The sequence below is a fragment of the Schistocerca americana genome, chromosome 10, assembly GCF_021461395.2.
Source record: "Schistocerca americana isolate TAMUIC-IGC-003095 chromosome 10, iqSchAmer2.1, whole genome shotgun sequence".
Lineage (NCBI taxonomy): Eukaryota > Metazoa > Arthropoda > Insecta > Orthoptera > Acrididae > Schistocerca > Schistocerca americana.
In genome coordinates, this window is record NC_060128.1 from 179,132,995 (window position 1) to 179,147,778 (window position 14,784).

General features: G+C 38.4%; 1 long non-coding RNA gene across 1 annotated transcript in view; it reads right to left on the minus strand.

The window, feature by feature from the left end:
* Positions 1-5,795, minus strand: part of LOC124552675 — a 30,181-nt gene extending 24,386 nt beyond the window's left edge. The window contains exon 1 of the long non-coding RNA XR_006967951.1: positions 5,630-5,795. This is a non-coding gene — a long non-coding RNA (uncharacterized LOC124552675). The remainder of the gene's footprint in view (positions 1-5,629) is intronic.
* Positions 5,796-14,784: the final 8,989 nt, after the last annotated feature.

Sequence of the window (14,784 nt, forward strand, 5' to 3'; positions counted from 1 at the left end):
GACCCAAAGGATCCCTTCCTAGCGAGAGAAGCCAAAGAAGACTTACGCTTCTCGCCTTAGAAGTGGGGGCGGACGTCCGCGATGGTTCGAGGGGAGGGGGGGATGTTGCACCCAAAGTAGGTGGTGTGGGAGCAACACGGAGGGAAGTGCCCCCCACCATCAAGGGGGCAGGTGTAGTCTTCCGGCTCTGGATTGTGACTGGGGTTGGCGGAGCTGATGGTGCTAGAACTGTTATAGCGGCAGCGTAAGACGATGCCATACATACAGGATGCAGGCATTCAAATTTTCTCTTACCCTCAGCGTAGGTCAGTTGGTCCAGTGTCTTGTACTCCACGATTTTCCCTTCTTCTGGAGAATCCTGCAGTCTGGCGAGCAAGGCAAATGGTGCTCTCCGCAGTTGACACAGATGGGAGGTGGGGCACATGGAGTATTGGGATGTGATGGGCGTCCACCATCTTCACATGTGACTGGAAGTACAGTGGGAAGACATATGGCCAAACTTCCAGCACTTAAAGCACCGCATCGTGGGAGGGATATAGGGCTTTACATCACCGTGGTAGATCATCACCCTGACCTTCTCGGGCAACGTATCACTCTATGAAGGCCAAGATGAAGGCACCGGTGGCAACCTAATTATCCCTCGGTGGACGCGCCGGACGAAATGTACATCTCTCCACTCTAAATTGATGCGCAGCTCATCATCAGACCGCAAAAGAAGGTCCCTGTGAAATATGATACCCTGGGCCATACTTAAGCTCTTATGGGGCGTGATGGTTACAGAAACATTCCCAGCATGTCACAAGCGAGTAGCGTCCGTGACTGGGCAGAGGATGCTGTTTTTGATCAAGACTGACCCAGATCTCATTTTAGGCACTCCCTCCATCTCCCCAAACCTGTCCTCTAAATGCTCAACAAAAAAACTGAGGCTTCATCATCATCATTAAAGATTCCCCATCAGCTCTCTAACATACAAGGTACCGGGGCGAATAAGATCCGCTGCCATCCTTACCCTGACGTTTCTCACATGGTGTGGCCAGGGAGGGGAACGATTTGGAATGTACTTCTGTGCGTTGAATTGAGCTCGTGATCGCTTAGAGACTGCTGGTGTTTCACCACCAACAAGAGATGTTTGACTACACTTAATTGCGTGTCATCCGCCCTGATTACAACCCCTCCAACCAGGGACCCTCCCCAAAGGTGCCACCCACCCGCAGCAAAGGCCACCTGCCAAGATGGCCATTGCCGGGAGTCCCGATGGCCCAGGTGGATGAGCATCTACCCCTTGGCATACGTGGGGGTTAATGACGCAGGCATCAGCAGAGCAATCCCTGTGTGGTTGGGGGCTACAACCAACAGGGTTCATGGTGGCCCCAACACAATGGACTGGCCACTGTGCTGGATATCAGGTGCAAAGAAGTCCATGGTCATCGTTGACACAGAAAGTGACACTGCATAGTACATGGTGGAAAACACTCCCCGGAAGGTGTCCTCGCCCAAGAGATGGAGAATGAGCAGGACTGAAATTTGATGAGAAAGTGGGCTAAAGATCTCAATGCACGATGGACACGATGCACCATTTAAGGTACCCTTCCCCAATTGGCTCGCTCTTCGGAAAAATTTTGAAGAATGGAGGCCAAACCCTACTGGGGACCATCACATAAAGGCGGAAACATGTGAAATTCCTTTTAGTCACCTCTTACGACAGGCAGGAATACCTCGGGCCTATTCTTACCCCCCAAACCCCCACGGGGAGTCCACAAAAATTGCTTACAATTCACTCATGTGACCTATTCTAGAATACTGTGGAAATGTGTGGGATCCATACCAAATACAACTAACAGGGGATGTTGAATGCATAAACAGAAGGGCAGCATGATTGGTGGCATGTTTGTTTGCTCTACAGTAGAGTGGCACAGAGGTACTGAAGTAACTGAACTGGAAGACTCTTTAAGATAGACATAAACCATACCGGGAAAGTCTATTAAAGTTTCATCAACTGGCTTTAAATGATACTCTAGGAATAAATCACAACTATGTAAATACTGCTCACATAAGTATTGTGAGGATAAGATTAAAATAATTACTGCATGCACAGAGGAATTCAAACAATCATTCTCCCCACACTCCATACGTGAATGGATAAGGAAGAGACCCTAATAACTGGTACAATGGGATTTACCCTTTGCCATACACTTCACAGTGGTTCTCAGAATATAGATGAGGATTTTCTGCAAATGGTCTCACTCTCAGTCTTAAAAGAACACAACATCTGCACATCAAGGGGTACTACACTAACCTCACATGGTGAGGAAAAGTGTAAACAATGTGGAAACTTCAAAACTCTTAGATATGCATACTGATGAAAATTTAAACTAAAAAATAATAATAATAATAAATAAATAAATAATTTGAATTCCTAAAACAACTTAGTTCATTCACATTTGCAGCTAGAATCATTGCAGACCTTCAGGAGACACAAATCAGGAAATTGACATATTTTGCTTATTTTCATTCAATAATATCGTATGGAATAATCTTCTTGGGTACCGCATCCTTAAAGTCTCCACTGCCCAGAAACTTGCTCACCCACAATCCTCCTGTAGACATCAGTTTAAGGCATTTGGCATTCTCACTACTGCTTCACAGCATATTTATTCCCTTATGAAGTTTTTTGTAAATAATCTACTGCAGTTAAAAAAGAATGCTTTACATAATTACAATACCAGAAGGAAAAATGACATTCATTACTCCACACTGAGGTTGTCTTTAGAAGGAAAAGGGGTGCAGAATACTGCAACAAAAATTCTTGATAACTTACCCAGTGTCAGTCATTTTAGTATGACAGACAGTAAAATTCAAAAACGAACTGAAAAAGTTTCTCCTTCACACCATGTAGTCCATACAAGAATTTCTATTTCTGTAATTTGTATATTTAATAATAAACTTATAAATGTTCAGCATTCAGCCATATTTATAAATTAATTTGGACGCAAACATAAAGCGACTCATTCTACGTAGTTATGATTTACTGTGCAAATCAACCCTGGAACATTGAACTAACTAGCTAACAAATGAAGAGAGAGCCCACTCGTTCCAGACATCCAGCTGTACAAATGGACAATGGGAGCAAAGGAGCTCAAGAGGCTAAACAAATAATAAGATATCCCCATTCAGTTTAGACACCAACATGGCATGAGAATTTGTGGCACCAATCCAAAAAGTGCCCCCATAAATTCTCTTAAGAGAAGCAACAAATAAGCCAAACTAAAGAGTTTGAAGAACAAACCTGGATCTGAAAAAGACAAAACAATGTGACAATATCCCTGCTTTCTTGAAAACAAAGCGCTATTTCTGTAAATTTCAAAGGATCAACTGCACTAATAGAATAGTGCAAAGTGTAATCTTCTTGATCATTAACATGCAGTCTCATATAGTTAATGAGCCTCAATAGTGGCTGAAAAACAGACTGCAGTTTGCGTTCAGTAAATGAACACTGGCTTTGCCATAAAGAATGAAAAACCCAGCTTACCAGGTATTGTAAAACATTATACATATAAATGATTTGTGCATTGAAATAAAATTTAAAAAAGCAGCCATAATGTTACCCAAAAAGGTCTCTATAGTTCCGCAGCTATACTGCCCCCAGCCTAATCACAATGAAGACTGCAGAATATTAATATTTGGTGATGTTTATTGACATTTGGCACAACAATAGTAAGTATTCTTGAATGAATGAAGTAGGTACAAACACTTGGTAAACACACTATGCTGCATTCTATCTAAGGTTTTTAGCACCTAATACAAGTAGTTTCCAGTTTCAACATGTATGCTAGTACTCAGCTTCAACAACATACAGTGTAGAAATACCTGAATATACTGTTGACAATGCAGGAAAAGACAGGCTGATACTTATGCTAAAGACAACACATTATGTTGCATACAGGCCAATGAAAAGACATTTACATAAAGATTCCGGCCACAGCCTTCATCAGCAAAAGAAAAACACAAATCACCATACAAGCAAGCACACCTCAATTTTACTACACAAATTAGAAGTATTAAGAATATGGGGTATGGCACAGAATTGGTTCAAGTAATACTTGAAAAGCCAGGTGCATATTTCCCACAGTGTCAAGTATGGAGAAAAAATATTATTTGCCAGCACCATAGTGATTACAGACAAACATCAACTCCGTTAGCAGACAAATCCAATGAAGCTCTCAGAGATGTCCACGACTGCTCATTAAAGAATAGATCAACTTTAAATGTAAAAAAAAACAAACCATATTCCGATCAAATAAAAAAAACAATGATGCTGTACTGAAAGTAAATAATGATGTACTAGATTGTGTTAACTGATACCAAATTCTTGGGGAGGAATGTACATTGTCAATTGAAATGGACAGAACATGTGAGAATTTTGGCAAAGAAGCTATCCTAAGCATGTTATGCCCTGCGAATCCTTGCACCAGTGTGAAGTATTTCATGACTCAAAGTAGCGTACCTTGGATATAAGCATTCAATCCTGTTTTGGGATAATGTGCTGGGGAATAAGTGCTGAGAACATACAGACTACTTTCAAGATACAGAAAACAGATGTACAAACAGTAACAAATAGTTGCAACAGGGCACACTAAATAATTGGTCAAGAATCTAGAATTTCTGACAGTATTCTGTGTGAGTACATCTATCAGAACATAATGTACATATGAAAAAAAAATCTTAATCTGTATACCACAAACAGCATTATACATGACCACGGAACCAAATCCAGACAGGGTTTACTTCTAAACAGAAGAAACAAATCAAAACTCAAAATAGTGTACTATAGTAAATTAGTACCAGATAATCTAATTACGATTGCTGCAATGAAATATGTACAAGCTCTTTAACTGTCCGTTACAATTATATTTACAAATAAAAAAAGTATGTTAGTGTGTGGAACAACAAAACTTTGCACACATTACTGATAACTAACTTGACATATGTTGTGCATACGACTGAGTAATACACTACGGCAGTTTCCCACCATCACATACTGCTTATGACCTGCTGGAAAGAATATTTACATAAAAAACTTAACGTCTCTCCTTCAACAATATCCTTTCCTTGGCTTAGTTTTAGTTACTTTTCATGTAGTCTACAACAATTTACACACATATTGTACCTAGGGTTTGTGTTTGAGATTGTGTAAGTGTTACAGAAACTGCTGGTAACTCTTATATTGGACCTCCATAAAACTCATAGTCGTGACGGGCTCATCCGTGCACAACCCGAGGTTTAGGTTTTCTTGTGACCCTAAAATGCAACGGGTGATTTATGTAACTTTTACATAAACAAATACAAAAATACAGAAAAATTAAAAATCAGCTATACCATTCCCATTATTTGTCACTTATCTTGTTTTTCTTGTAGTGTCCGAATTCTTTGTTACTTGTAATGGTACACTAAACGCAAGGTTGACTTACTTTTTTTGCACTTAAAAGTCTCGATAAATCAAGAATTTAACCTCACATTATGCAGTAATTTTCGTCACAAAATTTGTTCAAGTTCAAACAACGCAGGTCTTTGCAACGTGATGTGCTAGTTGGCGAATTTCATTAAGTTATTGTACGAAAATTGTACTTACTACACACAACTGAGCTGGACTTGTAAGCTGCCGGTATGCGTCACAGATTTTCATCAGTCTCACTCTCCTCCTCGTTGATTTCTGCCTTCTGAGCTTGAATAGTACGACACAAAACATCCACACGTGCACGTTAACCGCCGAACATAACAATTACGGCGATTGCAGCCAATCATCTCCACCGACACCTACAGACAGGCGTCTAAAGCTAGCGAAATGAGGGATGCTCAACTACCGGACCTACCGATAGATGGCTCTACCAGCTGATTACTATCGTCTGTATTGCCCGCCATATTTGAATTTGCCAAGAAGTTTCTCTCGGTCTGTACGGTGTATAAGGAATTAAGGATTATCGAAATGGTGATTTCTTGTTCCGCTTTCAATTGTGCGAAGCGATGGAGTAAGGAAGGTGACTTACCATTTCACAGGTGATAAGACTGCCGATACAATACAACAACAATACAGACTTAGTGCGTTTGCTAATTCGATGTTTTTGAACACGTTTCCTCTAAAGCACCCAGAGCTGCTAAAGAAGTGGATTACTTCCGTGAAGCGGAAAGATTTTAAACCTACGTCTTGCAGTTTTCTTTGCGAAAACCTTTTCCCACAAGATGATTACGTAGTGAGCCCTGGAACGTGGAAGAAACGTCTCAAATCCGAAGCAGTGCCATCAATTTTTGACTTTCCGACACATTTGATGCCACCAAATAAGCAGCCACGACGACATTTTAGGATTTTGAGTGACAACGATGCTTCTCCATTTGAGGTAGCTAATTAATTTCCTTGCTATGTGTGTGGTTTTGACTTTTGCGAATTTATTTCGTACGGACACAAATGGGCTACATAGGTCTAAGCAATGTTGTAATACAGTTCCATATTTTTGTTTTTAGCGTTCTGTCCTGGAATCCGTGCTTGATTTGCCCTCTGCAGAAGCAACTGATTGCGTGGAGAATGTTGTCAATGAGAATTCTTCCGTGGAAAGCATGTCCCATTTATCCAATGCAGAAGCTACGAATTGTGTCGAAATCGTTAGTATAAGGATGTTTTCACACCCCCAAAGTTTTCTTATAATATTTTTTCATCAAGCCTTGAGTTATTTCAATCATATATAACGAAATTATTTCTTTATTTCAGAGTGCAGTTGGTTCTCAAGTAATTGATTGTGGTATACAGCCGAAAGTAGAAATGGAAGACAAGCGACCGAAACTTGCAATTTTTTCTCAGACATTGTGCACGAATTAAAACGTAAACTGAAGTGTGTCCGTGAAAAACTTCGAAGAAGAGAGAAGAAAGTGTTTTCCATGGATGACATCATAAGTTCATTGAAGGAGAAGGGGCATCTTCCTGGGAAGTTACTTAACTTCCTCAATCATCAGAAAGGAACACAAGTGGAACTAGTGTGCAATTTAGTGGACAACTCTCTCTCGTCAAAGGGTAATAGATACACAACAAATGTGAAAATGTTTGCGATGACTGTGTACTTTTATTCACCAGCAGCATATGAATACCTGCAAAAATTAATGCCTCTGACCCATAAATCATTGATTCCCAAAAGGGGGGCAAGTGTCGACTGTGAAACTGGCTTCTTAAAAGATGTTTTTAAGTACATTGATTCGAACCCAATTGTAAGGGACCGGTTCAGCGATTCATGTCTAATTGTAGACAGTGTGGCACTTAGGAAGCAAGTAGTTTGGGACCAAGGAACTAAGCAATACACAGGTTTTTTAGAGTTTGGTGGGGAAGTGCCTCAGTCAAAAGAAGTAATAGAGGCATCTGAGGCTCTGGTTTTCATGCTTGTCTCTATTAAAGGCAAATTTATATGCCCGATTGCATATTTCTTTATCAACGGTGTACAGGCAAATAATCAGGCCACACTGATAAAATCCGCTTTAGAGAGGCTGCATAGTTCTGGCATTAGGGTTTGGTGTGTTACATGTGATGGCTGCAAGGTAAATATAAGCACTTTACGTACACTTGGCTGTACTTTAAATTTTTCCAAGGGTGATTTTAAGAGCTACAATGTTTATTGTATCTTGGGCATGTCATATGATTAAGTTTGCCAGAAATGCTCTAGCAGAAGTATCTGCTATTGAGTCTCCAACTGGCATTATTAGATGGCATTTCGTTGAGCAATTGAACAAGGTACATCATCTCCAACTGGCGCTATTAGATGGCATTTTGTTGAGCAATTGAACAAGGTACAACAAGAAGAAAGTATGACATTTGCCAACAAACTATCAGGACAACATATAAGTTATGTAAATAGAAAAATGAATGTTTCATTAGCTCCACAGACTTTCTAGTGTGGCAGATAGTATAGAGTGTTTGTGGAGGGTTGGTGATCCAAATATTAAAGGAAGTGAAGCAACAGTAGAATTTTTGTATAATATTGATAGGATTATTGATATTCTGAACTCCAGAAATCCATTAGGTAAAGGGTATAAGAGCCCCCTGAGACTTGACAACAAATCTTATTGGCTTGGCATTAAAAAAAAAAAAAAAAAATTAAATTAAAAAAAAAATGGTTCAAATGGCTCTGAGCACTATGGAACTTAACAATTATGGTCATCAGTCCCCTAGAACTTAGAACTACTTAAACTTAACTAACCTAAGGACATCACACAACACCCAGTCAACACGTTGGTATTTTCAGACACACTGAAAATTATATCAAAAGCTTAAAAATCATTGGTGTTCCATTGCTGCTCCATGCAAGAAATATTTTTGCTTTTGGGATAATTTTCAATGTGCAATCAGTAAGGCACATAGCTCTGACAAGTATGCTTCGTGTTGAATCTCCTTTGAAGTATTTGCTAACATATAAACTGTCACAAGACCACATAGAGCTTTTTTTTCCCTGCATTCGGTCCAGATGTGGTTGGAACAACAATCCAAATGCATACCAGCTCAAATGTGCCATGAGAAAGTTGCTCTTGGGTAACAGTGTCACTGCAATGAATGGGAATTGCTCAAATTTTAATGTGTGTTGTTTGCCACCTGTTTATGATTTTCATGCAAGAAAGCATGTAGTAGAAAGTGATGAAAGTGCTGCAGAAAATGAAGTAGAGTGGTGTGCACTTCTTGATGATAAGATTAAGTTCTCATTTCACAAGTAAAACATACTCAATTATATTGCAGGGTATGTGTCATTGCGCCTTTCAAGGCAGATCACATGCAAAGGCTGTCTTCACATACTGAAGCCACCAGTAGTTAAATCTGCATTAGAATGTGATTCTCTCTATGCTTTTCCCAATATGGCCAATAAAAATGCATTTGTAAATTTTGTTAAAACGAGGATAACTGGTTAAAACAAGTGACTGTGTGTACTCTGTTGTAGAATACTCAGAAACTGTTTCAGATGTTTGTGACTGCTGGGGATATGTGACAAACATATACAGGCCAAGATTTTGCATTGTGTTAAAAATAAATTTGTAGATTACCCATTTCCTGCCCTTGGTCATGATTACAGTTATGAAATTAGGATTGAGGACTTATATCAGACTCAACTTGTTTGTAAGATTGCATCCCTATACTCCTGCATACGCTTAAAAACATGTGGAAAAAAAGCCTGCTGAGAAAATTTTAAACAACAAATCAAGTATAAGGCAGAAGTTAAATAAACTCATATTGTTTAATCATGTATAGTGCTCAAATTGGAAAAATTATGTAATGGGACATTCCATGCAGATGGGTGCGACATTTTGACAGATTTTTTTAAAACTATTTTGTCCATAGATTTGTTGTTGTGTAATGATGAACTTCAAAAGATGAATCACATTGAAGTAAAATTAAGTCTTTACATCCTGTGTAGATATTGTAACAAAATTATAATTGTTTATTATACAAGCTTAGTTTAAGGTGTTTGGTGTTACAAAATATGCACTTGCATTAAAAATGGGTGATTTTTGTGAAATTAATGAAAAAAAAAATGTGCTGAGACTTATTTGAGAGATGGCTTTCAGTGTGAGAAAATATGTCCCTCAATAACTATGTTAACTTGAATTTTTCACTTTAAGAAAGCAGTTTAATCACAGGATGGGTGTGATCTAATGAAGTATGCAGTGGCCCTATGTTTCAAACAGTAATGTTTGTGGATACTCTGCAACATAAGAGCAATAAAATTGTTACTCTGTTAATTCTTGTTTTAATACTTCCTATAATGAACACAATGTTCCAGTTGATCATAAGCATTCTTATTACTTTATAACCATTCTAGAATAAGGGGACCTGAGACAGGCAAAACCTAATTTTCTGAATTTTGTCCTTATTTTGTTAGGATGTCTTTCTATTATATTTTCCTGTGTAAAAGGGGGGGGGTGGGGGGTGGGGGGAAGAGAATGCAAATAATCATATAGAATTATCTTTCTAGCATTACAAAGTACAGAATACAGTGATTACAGGTACACGTGGAAATCTAGGAAATTTCAGTATTCATGTTACATGCCTAATTTTCATCAACATTTACCTTAATTATACGGTTACACTTTTTGCTGATTTGAACTGTGTACTACATGTTAAAAAGATTTTGTTTGGTCATAGTAATAAAAGCATTTCATTTTGTTAGTTCTTATGTCCCATACGGAACTGAAATTATCGAGTTATGATGACAAAGGAAGGAAATAACATTAAGGAATCTTACTTCACAGAAATTATGTAACAAGGGTTACACTTTTTGCTAGTTAACTTTAACATAAACCATTTAGTTTTCCATTAAGAGTGAAAGCAGTTGCACGAGTCACATAAATAACAAAGTTTCCCATAGGGAACTAAAGTATTTTACGTTTGAGTTATTGCAGACCCAAAGTATTGTGATCTTCATATTTCTATTTAAAAAAGTTTGTAACTCAAATTCACAGACATTTTGGAATCTGTACATACATGTGTGTAGCAAGGTACTTTTCATGTGCCATGTGGAACCTTTAATTTTCTGGCTTAAATATAATTTATTTCATGAATTACCTTTAATACCAGCACTGTCTGAATGCATTATTTACCATTTAGAAGAAGAAATATTAGTGTACAGAATAACAAACCTCATGAAAAATGCGAGAGATTGTTCTGTACAGAACTTGGAATGGCTCTTAATCAATAGCAGGTAAAAAAGAAGGCTTCTATTAAATGTTCAAAGAAACCAGTCAGTACCTCTTAATTTGCCATAGAGGTGATACAGTAATAAAACAATTTACTTTTTTCAGAATTTCTGCTAAGTATTAAAAGTGTGAAGACGTATTCAATTAGTATTTGCTTTACCAATAACCTGTAGTACAAGCACACGTATAAGCAGATAATTATGGGAGTCAAGAGTTATGTTAAAATTAAAGATACTGACTATTATTACTTGCTCACAAAGCACTGTAGTTGCTGTACAATTTATGCTGTATGTGGTGTACCCAATGTGATTCCTGGAGGACATAATATTCTGTTATCCTATGGGAGTGCACTGGTACCACACCTACTGAAAGTACGTTTTGTTATGGAATAGTTGTATCAGGTGTCTGTACCAGAAAACAAATCTCCACTGTGACACCCTCATGTTCTTGGTATGCTATTAGCTATTATTACAGGAATACTCTTCACATGGAGGAGGAAGCATAGTGAGATTTTCTTTTTCATCATTTCCAACATTGTACACAACTTTCTTGCACTTTTATGTTATCACATTTTTCCCTTGATAATCGAAAAGAGAGAGGGGGGAAAAAAATTTAAGCGAGCTTTCATAGCTGAGAACTCTACTTGCGTCATTTGTTATTTTCAAAATGTTACTCTCTTTCCCAATACTGTCCTATTTCTTCAAACCAATTTTGAATTTCTCAGATTATTACATATTATTTACTGTACATTGTCCACCAATACTTCTGCTGTTACCAGATAGTTTGGAATGTGGCACTACCTTTGTGCCACTGGTATTGGCTAGTGTACTTTTGCAGATAAGAAAATCGACTGGACTAGATTGTCCTGTCAGTATAGGACAAATTCAGACAATATGGAACTTTTTACAATAAATTTGCAATATAATGTCACCCTTGTCTCACACAGATGGTAGCAGCCATTGGGGTGCCTGTCTGGCCAGCTTCTGCAGCTTTCACTATCAGGTTTGTTTTTTGCTTGGGCCGTATACTGACAACCACTCATTCCAGTGATTGACACCATGTCAAAGACTGGAACCAAGATTCACAGAAATAGAATTCTGTGGTTGTAAGTCAAAGTGTAATTAATTCTGCTCACTGACATGTTTTGAATTCAATTTTAAAATTGTTTGGGTGTCAGACTGGAAAATTACAGTTTTAAGACACGCCAACCTTAAAATTAACAGCTGTGATCAAGGTTATTTTCAACAACTTCTTTCACTTCCTACATCATCATGGATCAGTCCAATACAAGTCATGCATTTAAGAGGAGCCTTAATGTTGGGCTTTGTTTTTATCTCATTTAAATGTATTTCTTGTCTCGTATCAAAGACTGAAGCACTGTTAAATACTGGTGCTTCTACCATATCACTCAGTTTAAATACACCGTGTAATGTACAGGCGTTAATAAAATCATGGCATTTAAATTACTGATCAAAGGGAGAGCCAAATTCGTAAGTGCATGTTGCAATTACAGTGTCAGCATATATGCAGATCGGCAATGCATCACTTCAGATAAAGAAAAATAACAATTTTTTCTGTTTATACGTGAGTAATACTTTAATAGTTCACTTGTAATTTCCGTTGTCAGTAAAGATACCCCTCAGCAAACGATGTCAACTTTTTTTCAAGAGATGTCTTCACTGTTGTCCACACTTGATTTTCCGAATTATACCAGTAGTTAAAAGTTTCGGCAAGTAAGGTAATTTGTTGACCTCCATTGAATCGTAAATAGTGTTTTAAAACGGGCAAATAAGTAAAGCACTCATAAAATAGTAAACAATTTATAGGTCAGCTTGTCAAACTTTCAAAACACACTCGAATTTAGGAATTTCATAGCAGAACTGTCACTGTTTTTTCTCGCTAGATTAGAAACACTTCATTATGTTGATGTGTAGATATCTAGAACATCCAATATAAAATACTTATGAGGGCGCAGAACGAAAAACATTTTCATCCGTGTTTTGACACTTCGTTTGTTTGCCAAATTCAGATATGGCGGACACTCAATTATATAACGTCTTGCCGGCACGCGCTAGAGCCATCTATCGGTAGGTCCGGTAGTTGAGCATCCCTCATTTCGCTAGCTTTAGACGCCTGTCACCTACAGTAGAGATGGCAAAAAATAACGTAACTGATAGAAATAACCGGTTACTGAGAAGTAACGGTTACTGCGATAACCGTTCCTCTGATTCTGGCAGTTATTTCAATAACTGTTTAGTGTCAACAATGCCTCGCGCCATCTGTTGACCGAAGATCGTACTGCGCATTTGGAAGGCGTTCTATAGACCATGGGAATAACTGTGAGACTGCGCGCCATCTGTTGATAAGAACTGTGTACTATTTCGTGGGCCTTCGTTACTTTTAGAATAAACAATTAAATAAAGTTAATGTCCGAGCCGTGGCTGATAGGAGCTGCAGTACAGGCATTAACAAGTACGGTCGTTCCCTTAAGCCACCGCCTTACGTGTTAATTTAGCTTGGACGGGTAGTACAAGGAAAGTTACTAAGAAATTCGAGCGACTATGGAAATAACTGTCAGAGCCGGTATTCTCCTCTGGCAGTTATCGTTATTGGCTCGTAGTTCTAGTTCTCTGGTAGTTATCGGGCTACCACCACAGATAACCTGGAAGCTGGTAACGGAATAACTGTGTGTCTAGACGTTCCTGACTCGGTGACTCCAGTTAAAGGTCGTAGTTCCAGGTGATATTTCCAGAGAGGATAGTAACTGGAGCAAACAAATATTTTCGTACTGCTACGGAAATAGCCGCTGGCCATCGCGAATGACAAATAACATGTCAGAAAGTATAACATAATACAGTGGAATATAATAATTATTATCCTCATCATTTGTCAGGAGATTGTCAAAATACGTGAATATATCACAGTAACTGCTAATATTTACAGAATTGGTACACTGACAGAATAAAACACAGTTACGTACTTTTAATAAATTTATCGTACACAGAATACCCGATCTTGACTGTTGCAACCAAGTGCTGTCAAAACTGAAATATAGCAGAATTTTTACCTGAGCTGGTCTATCAGTCTCTGTTACGATATTCATCTACAGAGTAGAAGGAGGGGTCACTGGAAGCGTCTGATTCCACCCGTCTGCTTCGACGTAAAGGTGTTGTGGTGTGTGAATGTCATTACGGCACGGTGTTTATGAGTTGGTTTTTGTGTGTGTGTGTGTGTGTGGGGGGGGGGGGGGCTGTCGATCTAGGTTGCAGTGCCGGAATTTGCTGGTGGTAATTAATTTTTTTTTTTTTTTTTCTAGCTGTGATGTTTTGTGTATTTATGAAGTATTGAATGTGATTTAATTTATGTAGGGATGATTGATTTGTGGACTTTTGGGATTGTGGTTTTATTTTTCGCAGCTGTAGATGTTGGTTTTTTGGCATCAGTAGCTGTGGTGGACCTATATAGGTCACCGGATAATGACCGATTCCCATTTTCATAATTGTGTGTGTTGATGTTTTAGTATCGTCATCTGAGGTTGACCTATGTAGGTCAAGGGAAATGTCTGATTCCAATTTTCGTACTTTTAGTTATGGGTATTGGTGTTTTGGTATGGTCACCTATAGTTGACCTATATTGTTCAAGGGAAGTGTCCGATTCCTGCAGATTTTTGTTGGTGTAGCAGAATGCTGTATTTTTTTTCTTTTTGTTCTTCATTTTGTGTTTTGGGATCATGGTGTGTTTTTTTTACTAGCTTGTCCTCACCCTGAAACACCCAACTTCCCGCAGTTGTCCCATTGGTTTGATTGTATTTTTGGTGGGAAATGTTATTGTATTATTTATATGTATCTTCGTGTTTGTTGCCATGTGTATGTAGTGACGTCATAGACACACTTAAAATAGACATTTCCGGCATATTGATGATGGGTGGAATCAGACACTTATGTATCAAATAGTCATTCAAACACACTGTAAACCGTGCCTTATCTGAAACCAAGTTTTTAATGGTTGCTGACTTGCTGGCAGCTTATTGAAAATGCATGTTCCTGAATATTAGACCCCTTTTGGACC